Source organism: Mirounga angustirostris, unplaced genomic scaffold (assembly GCF_029215605.1).
Source record: "Mirounga angustirostris isolate CCGP_5_RB_7025 unplaced genomic scaffold, mMirAng1.0.hap1 SCAF_3, whole genome shotgun sequence".
Taxonomy (NCBI): Eukaryota; Metazoa; Chordata; class Mammalia; order Carnivora; family Phocidae; genus Mirounga; species Mirounga angustirostris.
This window is the reverse complement of record NW_026991711.1, coordinates 45,982,988-45,997,696: the sequence shown is the minus strand read 5'-3', so window position 1 is coordinate 45,997,696 and position 14,709 is coordinate 45,982,988.

Sequence of the window (14,709 nt, the reverse complement as noted above, 5' to 3'; positions counted from 1 at the left end):
ACATATCCTAGGTTTTCCAGTGCTTGATCCAACTACTCAACAATCATCACCCCTAATATTTCAATTTTATGCCTTTACAGGACAGAATATGAAAGAGAGAGACTGTTTTCTAGGATACACCTAGAGTCAAGATAATACTAAACACATCGGAATCTCCTTTTAGGGAAGTATTATAACATTTAAGAACACAATTAAAAGAAGAGGATTGGTTGATTACTTTTAAATTGATCCAATGGAGTTGTCATCCAAGTTTCTGTTCCCATATATAGGTTTTCAGACACCAAAAACAGCACATTTTTATTATGCTGCTTACATCTGAATATTCAATTATACCCTCAAATAACTTTTTTTTTAATCCTAATGCTTATTCTACTGAGGAAATTGTCCTTAGCTTTAAAAAATGATTTCTGTCGCACCTATGAGAAAAAAGTTTTATGAGAGAAGTTTTAATCTAGGTATGACAGATTCACTATAAATTTTTCAGTACTAATTGTTAGAGTTTACGGTACAGAACTTACCCATGTCAGACAAATACAAAAATTTTACTTCCACTTCAAACAAAAATGCCACTCTTACTTGCAGAATACACAATTAAAAGAAAAAAGAAAGCAATGTCATAGAAATGTATTGTATAATAGTGAGAGCACATTGATAAAAGAGTAATATTGAAAAGAGAGTGCAATCCAAAAACCATCTATGAATGCTTCTTCCTTGAGAAATATCATTTCATCAGTAATCAATTTTTTAAGAGAAAAGATAAAAACTTAAATACATTAGCTTCCCACTTTTTTATTAAGCAAGATGAAAGCAAATAAATATGAATAATAATGGCATTGACTATGATATAATCAAGGCTTAGTAAGAAAAAGTAGAAGTTACTGTTCTGCCAAAATTTGGGGGCTTCTTTGACTTTGAGAAGCCAACCAACTGCTTTTACTATAGGCTGTTGTATTAACTAGGGCAATGTAAAACAAAAACAAAACAGTATACTTTAAACAATAAGGAAAATTGTTAGGTCACATAACTGAGGTATTCTTTCATGGTAACATGTTTCTAAATTCAAATCCTACAGAAAAGATAAAAGCTTCTACCTCAACAATAGCTCCCTCAAAAGTTAGGAATTGAATTGCATTAGCCCTACTATGTCTGATGTAAGTCCAAGGGTAATAGATTATGGAATACATACTCTAGGAGTTGGAGTAGGTCTTTTCACTAAATCCAGGAAATATATGATACAACTGAAGGACTCAACCAGTCCAGTGTCCACCTACTTGTCACTGAAAGTCAATTTCAATTTTTAGAACTGACCAGGATTTCTTATCGTCCCTTGCTTAAGATTGTTTCCAAACCAAAAAGTAAAATTTTAATTCTAACTTAAGCTTCATAAATATTTCCCCCATTCAATGAGACAGGATTGTGTGTGTTTTAAATAGAAGCCTGTCAGTCAGAGAGTGGACATATTCTGTCAGCTAAGTTCATGAGAGGGACTGAAGTGAAGTCTCAGTGTCAGCTTTAGCTCTACAGAGCATGTGACTTCTGTTCTACTGGGCAATATATTGAAAAACATAATATTCAAAGCCAAATCACCTGATTTCTAGTCTTAACTGTAAAACCTTCTAGGTTTCTTGACAATCTTTCTCTGATGTGGAAATTTCATCTATAAAATAGTTAATTCTAAGAGATTTCTGGAAACATCAAATGAAACAGTTATTCTAATGTGCTTTCTAAACTGTAAAGTCCTGTAAAGAAAAGAAAATTTTACTATGCACAAAGGTTAAGTATTATTGACATTATTATCATGTTACCAACCAGCAGAATCACTTTATAAGATGGGAATTACAAAAGTCATTTAATCATCAGTTTGACATTTTAAGATGTATTTAACTAAAACTTTGGTCCAATGTTTCTGAACCGCTTTTGATAAATACATCAATAAAAGGAGAAGCAACAAGTGAATATGGCACTGATTCCAATCATGCACTTAAAAAAACTCTTGTCTTAACTTTATTACTTTTTCTTACTTCCTTTCTCATGCTCCATCTGCAAGTTACTAATCCAAGAACCATCTCCCTTGAGTATATATATTTTTTCCCACAGAGATAGTTTCTTAAACTGAAAAGATGTTAAAAGAAAGATTAGTGCCTAGTAGAGGATCCCCTCCTGAAGCAAAAAGTGGACCCAATGGGAAAATCAGAAGAAAGAAAGAATAACTTGGAGATTTGAAACAAAGCAGGTTTTAGAGGGTATAGTCAGGAATACAGGACCTAGAAACCCCAAACCATCCCAGGAGAATTTTCATTATCAAGGATGAGCTTATTTCTAAAAGACTCCAACCTCTCCATGACTTTCCAAATTGGTTTCTAATTATATTAAATTTCCTAGAACGACAATTCTTTTGGAAGAAGAACATCCTGACCAACACAGAACTCCACTCATTTTTAGATATAATTGGTATTATGAAATACGTAATTTACTGTATGACAAATAGTAGAAGCTGGATTAATCAATCAATAATTATGAATTTGATGGTATGGGCCAGTTTTCCCAGGAATGAATAAGCTAAAATTTTTGTGATAAATCTATATAGTTATTTTTATTTTTTTTTTAATTTTTAGAAGATATTATTTATTTATTTGACAGAAAGGGAGAGCACAAGCAGGGGGAGGGGCAGGCAGAGGAAGAGAGAGAAGCAGGCTCCCGGAGGAGCAGGGAGCCAATGTGGGGCTCGATCCCAGGACCCTGGGATCACTACCTGAGCCAAAGGCAGATGCTTAACTGAGCCACCCAGGTGCCCCGATAAATCTATATAGTTATAAGCAAGTCTGATATACAGAAAGACTAGTAACAGTATTGATTTTATCCTTTTTTAAAAGATTTATTTATTTGAAAGAGAGAGAGAGAGAGAAAGAGAGAGAGTGCAAGCAGGGGGGAAGGGTAGAGAGAGAGAGAGAGAGGAGAGAATCTCAATGAGATCAGGACCTGAGCTGAAATCAAGAGTCAGTTGCTTAACCAACTGAGTCACGCAAGTGCCCTAATTTTATCTTTTTGACACAACACTTTTGCCAATATTGCCCAAGTATTGATTTCTTTGTGTGTGTGTTCCTTCTCCTTGCTCATTTATTTTTATTTATTTTTTATTAACATATAATGTACTATTTGTTTCAGGGGTACAGGTCTGTGATTCATCAGTCTTACACAATTCACAGCACTCACCATGGTACATACCCTCCCCAGTGTCCATCATCCAGCCACCCCATCCCTCCCAAGTATTGATTTCTTATTGAAATTTTTCATGATTCTCTTCAGATGATGACTCATCTTTTAAAAAGTCATACTGTCTTTTAAAATGTGCTGTTCTACTTAGTATTTTTATTCATTATTGGGAATAGTGTCTCAATTTGCCAACCAGATTTTAAGCTTCTAGAGGCTAGTTTCCAGGAGAAAGCCAACACTTTTTTTATTACACATCTTCCAAGTATTAGGCTAAGTATTAGGTGCTGACATATACTAATTCTGTGTAATTGATGTGAGTATTTATACACATGTTGTCTAACTTCTAAAATTCAGTCAACAAGGGCACCTGGGTGGCTCAGTTGGTTAAGCGACTGCCTTCGGCTCAGGTCATGATCCTGGAGTCCTGGGATCGAGTCCCTCATGGGGCTCCCTGCTCAGGAGGGAGTCTGCTTCTCCCTCTGACCCTCCCCCCTCCCATGCTCTCTCTCTATCTCATTCTGTCTCTCAAATAAATAAATAAAATCTTTAAAAATAAATAAATAAAATAAAATTCAGTCAACAAAATGGAAGATAACTGGAAGGAAGGTGGAGATATCAGAGGTTGGTCTATGCTAAATCAAAATTTTAAATTAATAACCATCTTTTGCCTAGCACGTATTTTTAAATTTTTTAGATCTGACCTTATGACTCAAACTTTGTGTTTATCTTATGGAGATATTGTTTCATTTTCTCTTCTAGATGGTACCTGTAATTTTGGTTCTCAATAAATACTATTATAGTAATATAGAACAAAAGAATTGTAAAAATCATCTATGTCCGAATCTTTTCTTCATTTCTAAAATTCAGCAGCATTTCTGGTAAGGTATTATTTTTCATTATAAAAATTTCACCATTTTCCTTACACTCTAAGAGGGTAGACTCTATTATGCTAGATCACATTAAAAATCTAGTGTCCATTTAAATCTGGCTTGAAGCAGGAAGACGTATAGCACAAGAAAAATGTGTAGAACAAAGAAACCATTATTTCTTGCCTTCAGTTATACTCTACAAATATCTGATTGTCTCAAGCTGCCTATTAATCTGGATCCCAAGGAAAAAAATTGCTTGGAGTAGGATTCCTTTTTGCTGACCTTTTAAAAAATATACTTTTTAGAGCAAATTTAGGTTCACAGAAAAATTTAATGGAAAATGGAGAGATTTCCTATTTACCCTGTCTCCACACATGCATCGCCTCCCCTATCATCAACATCCCCCACCAGAGTGTTGCATTTGTTATAAATTATGAAGCTACATTAACATATCATCATCACCTACAGTTCAAAGTTTACAAAGGGTTCGTTGTATATTCTATGGGTTTGGGTAAATGAATAATGACATGTATCCATGACTATACTATCATCCAGAATAGTTTCACTGCCCTAAAAATCCTGTGTGCTTTGTCTATTCATCTATTCTTCTCCCCTAACTCTCGGCAACCACTGATCATTTTAATGTCTCCATAGTTTTGCCTTTTCTAGAATGTCATTTAGTTGGAATCATACTATGTAGCTTTTTCAGATTGATTTCTTTCACTTAATATGCATTTAAGGTTCCTTGATGTTTTGTCATGGCTTGATAGCTCATTTCCTTTTAGGGCTGAATGATATTCTATTGTCTGCGTTACCACAATATATTTATCCATTCACCTACTGAAGGACATCTTGGTTGCTTCCAAGTATTGGCAATTTTGAATAAAACTGCTATAAAGGGGTGCCTGGGTGACTTAGTCAGTCAAACATCTGTATTCAGCTCAGCTCATCATCTCGGGGTCCTGGGATTGAGCCCTGCGACAGGCTCCCTGGTCAGCAGGGAGTCTGCTTATCCCTCTCCCTCTGCCCCTCCCACCATGTGTGCTCGCAGTCTTGCTCTCTCGCTTTCAAATAATAAATACAATTTTTTAAAATGCTATAAATATCCATGTGCAGGTTTTTGGTGAACATAGTTTTCTTTCTTTTCTTCTTAGAGAGAGAGAGAGAGAGTGCGGCGGGGAGGGGAAAGCAGCAGCATGGGGTCCAACGTGGGGCTTGATCCCACAACCCTGAGATCATGACCTGAGCCAAAATCAAAAGTCAGATGCTTAACTGATTGAGCCACCCAGGTGCCCCTGTGGACATAAGTTTTCAATTACTTTGAGTGACTACCAAGGGATATGATTACTAGATCATATGGCAAAAATTTTGTAATGCCTTTTTAAAAATTTTTACTTATTTTTTTTAAGATATTATTTATTTATTTGACACACAGAGAGAGAAAGAGAGAGTGCGCGTACAAGCCGGGGGAACTGCAAGAAGAGGGAGAGGGAGAAGCAGGCTCCCAGCAGAGCAAGGAGCCCAATGCTAGATCCCAGGACCCTGGGATCATGACCTGAGCTGAAGGCAGATGCTTAACCAACTGAGCCACCCAGGAACCCCTGTAAAGACTTTTTTTAGAAATATGAAATCACCGACCCTAAATTCTAGAACTCCATGTTTTATATGAGATTAGAGTAAAATAGCATGGTGTTGAACAAAAATCAAAGTCTCAGTTTTATGGAGAGAGTGAAATATTATGTAAAATGGTTGGTGGCAATTCATTAGCAAAATCCCAGACTGGACAGCAAGTTTTAGCCCTAAAAACATAAATTTCATAAATTTTTAGGCTACTGTTAATTACATGGCTGTCAATAGACTCTTTGAATTCAAAAGAAATTAGATTTTCATATAATAAATTGTTCTTATTTAAGTACTCAGTTTAATTGAGTTCCTACTGTCAATGTTATTCCATTGTCTTAGTATAATATTGGATTCCAGCACCCTTTCTCACACACCCTTAAATGTAAATGGCAGTTTTCTTGGCAGACATATTCACTATGCATACAGTTCAGGAGAGAAATTGTTAAAAAATATTTTCCTTGTGAATAGAACAGTTTTGCTAAACCAGAATTTCCAAAATCAGGTCCTGGAGAGCAAGAGTTCTAGGCTAAGATAAATAAGGTTGTAGATTAATTTATATTACATTATTCCATCATTCTCAATATATATTAGCATGTTAAAGGTTCTGAGAATGTTGCATCAATAACAAATATTTAAATTTCTCAAACTTACTTGTGCACAAAACCTGTTTTCACAATTAACACTAAATAACCCATAGATTAAGCTTTTAGAGACAGTGATCTATACATGTTAATTTATATTTTGCAGTTTGTAACTTAAATATGCTACATACTTTTATAATAACTCATTTATTAGGCATTGTTATAAAATATAGGCTGATCCATATCAATTAAATGTCGAGTTCATCTACTTATTCTTAAAAAAACTTACTCAGTGACTCTGTGCATAGAGTGCTCTTTGCTATCCAGAGAATAAGTATCTGAAAAAGATGTTACTTGAAAGCTGAAAATGTAGAAAAGAAAATTACACAAAATTTTGTTATGGTATGTAATAATTGATAAAATAGCTGTTTGCTATGATGGATTTTTTTCTGAAAATACTGTCCTTTTCTAAAAAATAATTTCACAAAGTTATACTTACAATAAATTTGAGCTTTGTTTCATTGCATAGGATTACAATGTTGAATTTAACTTAGTATAGTAATATTATATGTTCAAAAATCTTAAAAACATTTAAAACTGCTTGCACCGATATTTAATGTACCAGGTAGGTTCCTAGTTATTTGTATTCATTTGCTTCCTTCTGTCAACTCTCTCTGCTTTTTTGTTTCATTGGATCATTGTGCAGTCTCTGACCAATGCTTCCAGTTTGTCACCCACAGCAGAATTAATGATTGGAAGAGAAAATCAAACTGCCAAATTTAACCACTGAGCTAATCTATATCCATGTTTTTATTGAAGTATAATTGACATATACTACCCTATTAATTTCAGGTGTACACCATGGTGATTCAATATCTTTATATATCACTAAATCCCCAAAATAAGTCTGGTTACTATCTGTCACCATACAAAGTTACTATAATATTATTGAGTGAGTGGCAATTCATTAGCAACTATATTCCCTATGTTGTACATTACACTGTTATGGCTTACTAATTACTGGAAGTTTGTGCCTCTTAGTCCCATTTGCCTATTTTCCCCAGCACCCCAACCCTTCCGCTCTCTGGTAACCAATAATCTCTTTGTTTTATTTTGTTTTTTTGTTGTTTAGATTCTACACATTAGTGATATCATACAGTATTTATCTTTCTGTGTCTGACTTATTTCACCTAGCATAATACCCTCCAGGTTCACCCATGTTATCACAATGGTAAGATTTCATTCTTTTTTATGGCTGAGATATATATATATATTTATATATATATATATATATATAATATCCATCTATGCTTTACATTTATATATATAAATGTATATATATAATGTATATAAATGTATATAAATGTGTATATATATATAATATCCATCTACTCTTTACATCTATCTATCACACTAAGGTTGCTTCTATATCTTGGCTTTTATAAACAATACTGTAAATGAACATGGGGTGCATATATCTCTTTGGATTGGTGTTTTCATCTTCTTTGAATAAATACTTAGAAGTGGAATTGCTTGATCATATATGAGTTCTATTTTTAATTTTTGGAGGAAGCTCCATACTGTTTTTCAAAGTGACCATACCAAATTACATCCAAACCAACAGTGTACAATGGTTCCCTTTTCTCTAAGTCTTCACCAACACTTACAATTTTTGTGTTTTTTTGGGTAATAACCAATTTAACAGGTGTGAAGTGATATTTCATTGTGGTTTGATTTGCATTTCTCTGATGATTGGTGATGTTGAGCATCTTTTCATGTGTTATTGGCCATCTTTATGTCTTCTCTGAAAAACCTCTTTTGAAGTCTTCTGCCTGTTTATTAATCATTTTTCATATTAAGTTGTGTAAGTTCTTTATATATTTTGAGTATTTACCCCTTATCAAATATATGGTTTGCAAATATTTTCTCCCATTCAGTAGGTTGCCTTTTTGTTTTGTTGGTAATTTCTTTTGCTGTGCAAAAGCCTTTTAGTTTGTTATAATCCCATTTGTTTATTTTGTCTTTTGTTGTCCTTGCCTGAGGAGATTGGTCCAAAAAAATATTTCTAAGACTGATGTCAAAGAGCTTACTGCCTATGGTTTCTTCAAGGAGTTTTATGATTTCAGGTCCTACATTCAAGTCTTTAATCCATTTTGAATCTATTTTTGTATATGGTGTAATATAGTGAATGGTCCAATTTCATTCTTTTGCACGTAGCTACTCAGTTTTTCCAATACCATTTACTGAAAAGACTTTTCCCCATTGTATTTTCTTGCTTCCTTTGTCATAGATTAATTGATCATATATGTGTGGGTTTTTTCTGGGCTCTCTATTCTATTCCATTGATCTACGTGTATATTTTCATGTCTGTACCATACTGTTTTGATTACTACAGCTTTGTAATATAGTTTGAAATTAGGGAGTGTGATACCTCTAGATTTGTTCTTTCTCAAGATTGTTTCAGCTATTCAGGGTCTTTTGTGGTTCCATACACATTTTAGGAATCTGTTCTAGTTCTGTGAAAAATGCCATTGGTATTTTGATAGGGACTGCTTTGAATCTATACACTGCTTTGGGTAACATGGAGATTTTTTAACAATATTAATTTTCCAATCCATGAGCATGGAATATCTTTCCATTTATTTGTGCCTTCTTCAATTTTTCTTCTTTATCTTTATTATAAAGAAGATCTGTTTTGATGAACATTATCAGCTTTTCCTTCCTCTCAGACTTAAGGACATGGGTTTGCTACAGTTATCTAACTCATTTTTTTTTTTTAACCGCCAGGAACCCATGCAGATTCATGCCATTTAATTCATTTTTGAAATAGATTTTCATAGATGGCCTTATCCACCTTCTTAAAATTCAATCAATTATGTATGTGATATATGAACACCTACTATCTACTTACCTTCAGGCTAGAGATACCAACATAGATGGTGAAACATAATCTACATACTCATCACCAGGAAGACAATATAAAATAGCCAGTAAATTAGAACAGAATCAATAAAATAAAGAGTAGAATACATATATACAAAATAAATTTTGTGGATTATACAAAATAAATTTTGTGGATTGTTAGGAAGAGGGGAGAGAGAATGCTGGCTGGTAAAATAATAAAAAGGACCAAACTGTCAAATCACCCTCAACAGAAGTGATAGATCTTACATGTAATCAAGTTTATTAATGATTCAAGGCAGAAGCAATGGCAAGAATTAGGCCATGCATTCTTCCCCTAGAAAGATTTGACACTGTTAATATAATTCTCAAACGTAATTTCTCTTTCACATTTGGAAAAGTTCTTGTACAGATTTCAGATGTTATATATAAGCAATGCATGTGGATCATTGTTGGAAAAGAAGGACTCATTCAGTGATGGAACATCACTTTTTTATATCTTATAACTACATAATTTATGCGACATTTTCCAGTGGGTCATGCCTCGAAAATCTATTAACTGAATGCTCCTTTACATCAGAGACCAGGTATACACAAATAAAAACATTTTAAAGGTAAGAATTCTCCATTATCTTTCTAAAGTAAGTATTACACATTTTAATTTACAAGGAGATTTTCTTACAAAGAGATTTACCTGGGCCATCCCTTTCTTTCCCAAGTGTCCCTGAAAAGGGAGAAAATAGGTTACAGACCTGTAGTAAATCTGATATTACCAACTGATATTACTGGGTAGTTACTCACAGAAGAAAATGGTGGAACTTGGTTTGTCTCTTAAGTACGGCCAGTGTGACAAAACTCAAGGTGCATTCTCACCTCAAAACAATCATGTTCCCAATTGCTTTTCCCATCAATTAAAAAGTCCCACATATTGAAAGAGTCATTCTTCTCTGTTTTATCATCATACAGTATCATTTTAGCTGCTAATAAATAGAATAATGTAAAAAAACATAACATATAAAAAAAGCAACATCACAACCTCAGAATAAAACATGCAACACTGGTTTTGTAGTTTAGAGAGCTCATTCTTCATCCTAATAGAATGCATTTACAAACACAATCATATAAGAAATATATTTAAGTGTTTTCTCTTGTATTTTTTCCAAGATGTCATACCTGAAATTTGAGAAGGTTTTCTGATAAATGTGAGGCAATTTTTGATGTGCCATAAATATACTACATCAGCGGCCTACAAAAGTAAAGCTCCCAAGACTTGAATGATATTAAACAATTTGTCAGCTATTTATAATCAAATCAATATCACTCTTTTTGGAAGCACATCTTTGTCAATCAAATTTCTTTTTTTTTTTTTTAAAGATTTTATTTATTTATTTGAGAGAGAGAATGAGAGCACAAGGGGGGGAGCGGGAGAGGGATAAGCAGACTCCCCGCTGAGCAGGGGAGCCCGATGCGGGACTCGATCCCAGGACTCCAGGATCATGACCTGAGCCGAAGGCAGTCGCTTAACCAACTGAGCCACCCAGGTGCCCTGTAATCAAATTTCTTGAGGTGGCTTCCCTAATATTCATCAGTTCCTTATTGCTGACAACTTAAATATATAGGAATTATGAGTTAAAGGCCAAGCCATTTTGAAAATGTGTTAAGTCTATTACCAGTAAATCACAGATTACCTACTAGTAATAAAAACTCATCTAATTTGTTCATTTCTATTTCATGCCTCTGTATTACAGTGATATGGTAATTACCAGTTTGCATTTGTCTTCTGGTTTTTGTTTGTTTTCTTCTTAGAACTCACTAATAAATGTATAATTAATGAAAAAATCTGTTGAAATTCATCAACGGATGGTGTCATGTCAATTCAAAAACTGTAACTATAATTACATGAGATAGGTAAGTATACATTAAAAATCACTTAGGGAAAACATATGTATAAAAATTGTATTTTCAGATCAACTCTAAACATTAATTAGATTGTAGCACATTTAAATCCATCAAAACCTTTTCAAAGATTTTTGAAAGATCTTTAAAACAACTTACCTAATGATAATTGTGCTATCTTGTCTGGGTATATTTCTTGAATAATCACATATATATTCATGCAGAGGCACTAAATTCTAAATTATTTTTATTTTATACAGAATAGAAATTTTTGGAATTTAGGAAAATTATACAGATGGCAAATGAAAAAATATAAAACTTCATTACCAAATGATTAGCATCTAGTTTGGGATATGCACACTCGTGGGATACATACACTGGGTTAGTTGAGAAAATTATTAAAATTTCTGTAAGTACTTGATTTCTTACTTTTTAGTTACTATCTTTTTATAATTTATATAATACATTGATATAGTAGTGGTGTAAGTGTGTAATTTATTAATAAATAAATAGAAATGCTTTGGGGATGAATGCTACTTAATGAAAAATATAAGTGATCAAAAATTTTATAGATACATGGGTGAAGGACATGGTTCCACAGTTTTGAAACAAATCAGTCCTATCAAGCATTTTTCATCTACATGTATTCTAGAGAATTGAAGAAAATTTCCATATAAAACCTACCTCATTGTTTGCCAGTGGGCCACTAGTTATCAGTCCTCAGTTCTTTCTGTAACTTTTTCTCTTGACTGTTTATTAAAGCAATTATAAACTATGTAAGGTGTAATTGATTAATAGTTTGGTCAAAGAATATAATATTTATTGAAAATTTTGCCATATATATATTTATATATACATATATATGAAGTTTAAATGATATCAAGTGAAATAATTAAAATGTAAAGTTTAATCTTTTTTTTTTTTTTTTTTTTTTTTTTTAGATTTTATTTCTTTATTTGACAGAGAAAGAGACACAGTGAGAAAGGGAACACAAGCAGGGGGAATGGGAGAGGGAGAAGCAGGCTTCCCGCGGAGCAGGGAGCCCGATGCGGGGCTCGATCCCAGGACCCTAGGATCATGACCTGAGCCGAAGGCAGACGCTTAACGACTGAGCCACCCAGGCGCCCCTAAAGTTTAATCTTTCACTTGAATTTTCCTAAACTTGATCTTAGCCAAAAAGATGAGAAGTAACTGAATTTTCCTAATTTAAGTCTAATATCATCTATGAAAAAATCATGAGCTTTGAAATAAAAAGGTACATAGCATTGTCATAGTTTAAGCTCAGTAAGTAATATATATGGAGAGAGAGAGAGAGAGAATTAGAAAGAGAGGATCAAAGTTTAGTGTTTTTAATATTTATGAGGCAGATGACAAAGAAACCTCAACTCTTAATGGTACTTAAGTTCTATGTTATACCGAGTAGAGATATTCTAATAAAAAAAATGACATTCAGGATATGAATCTAATAGTACTTTATAAGATTAAAAGTTATGATGATTCTAATTTAAAAACTTTAAATTATGACATAGAGGGGGACAAATTACACATTCCTAAAGTTTAGTTATTACAATTCTCCATTTCCTGTGAAAACTAGGGATTGAGGTTGCTTATCTACTGCTAAACTTCAACCATCAAGTTGCAAGCCATCACAACTATGGTGAGCTAGAGGGTACTGATGGAAAAGAATGATGTTCCAGATATATTCTACCTTTTTTAAATAACTAATAATATTGGTTGTAATATATTAATCACTTCTGATGTGACAGGCATTTTTCTCTGCATATCTCATGGTGCCCTCTTAGCAAATGAGAATAAAGCATTATCTCCATTATACAGATTAGGTAAGTAAGGCTTTGGAGGAGTTAACTTGCTTGTCCCAGTTCAGGTTTAAGTGGCTAGAGCAGAATTCAGAAGCATATGTAGATCTCTCTTGGTTTCTAGTTACCACACTCTAGGACTTTGAGTTCCTATCTTGTTTCTTACTCTGGTGAGAAAGTCAAACAAAATATAAAGCTTAAGAGCCAACTGTAAAGCCAACTGTAGGGAACCCTAGGTCTCCTTTTCCTTTGGCACCCAGCTTGACCATTATCATTCCTACTTTATGGGGCATCTTCTAAAAACATGGTATTTTAAAGCATTCTTAAAAATGAAGAAAAGCTGATAACTAGAAATAAAGAAACACTTCAGTTGTGCCACCAAAACTCTGCTTTCCACTGTTGGCATAATTGTACGATTCCTGTGTCCTCAATTTAAACTTGAAGTTCTCCAATGTATCTTACAGATAGAAAGGAATGTGAGAGGAATTCTTTGACCATCTGCAATAGTCCAGTCTTAGAATAAAACCTCCTAGAGAGTAAAATCCAAGTCTGTGGAGATCAGTTACCTATGTGGTTCTTCTTGGAACTACCCACAACATTGAGAGCTTGTGCCAATTTTTCCTACTCACTGGAGAATTTGTGTCTAGAACAAGGACCATGCTGTTAGCATATTTTGTGTAAGTTAACAACAATGGCACTTAATTATACACCAGAAAGGATTTCATTCTTAATATCATGTTCATGATGATGATGTTGTGTGAAATTTATCTTGACATTGTTAGTTCTGTTACACAGAGAAGCCCATAATTGATAGATTTATATTTAGAATATAATACCTATGAATAACTTTAAATTAACAGCCTAGAAATTCTGCATCTTTCCTCTTTGCGACCCAAGGGAAGCAAACGCAGTGGTGGCATGGATTCCCTACTCAATGTGCTTTAACCCTAACCAGCACATAATACCTTGTTTAGTTTCTGTGTCCAACGGTCATCTGTCTCCTAGCTGTGACTGCAAAAGACTTGCCAATTAGTGTCAATTGTAGAGGGAGATTGGGAATGTGGGCATCTAACCAGGAAGAAAAGAACTAACATCATTAACACATTTTGTATGGAAATAAGAGCAACACAGAAGTTGTCATTAATAAATTTATCCTAAAACATAATAATCTTATATTTCCTAGTCCTCAAAAAAATTCAAACTCCGGTCAGTCGGCTTCAGCGTTGGGCAGCAGCGGAAGCTCCGGGCAGCAGAGGCAGCAGCGAATGACGGTCAAGAGACAGTGATGACTCAGAGGTTGCCAGTGAGTTGAAGAAGTTGGCTGCCCAGCCGCAAGAGCCTGAGTAGACAGCAGCGGCGACCTTTGGTAGCATCTCAAAAGACACCTACACGATGGAACATGCCCAGGGATTTGGAAAACCGAATGACGGTCAAGAGACAGTGATGACTCAGAGGTTGCCAGTGAGTTAAAGAAGTTGGCTGCCCAGCTGCAAGAGCCTGAGTAGACAGCAGCGGCGACCTTTGGTAGCATCTCAAAAGACACCTACACGATGGAACATGCCCACGGATTTGGAAAACCGAATGACGGTCAAGAGACAGTGATGACTCAGAGGTTGCCAGTGAGTTGAAGAAGTTGGCTGCCCAGCCGCAAGAGCCTGAGTAGACAGCAGCGGCGACCTTTGGTAGCATCTCAAAAGACACCTACACGATGGAACATGCCCACGGATTTGGAAAACCGAATGACGGTCAAGAGACAGTGATGACTCAGAGGTTGCCAGTGAGTTGAAGAAGTTGGCTGCCCAGCCGCAA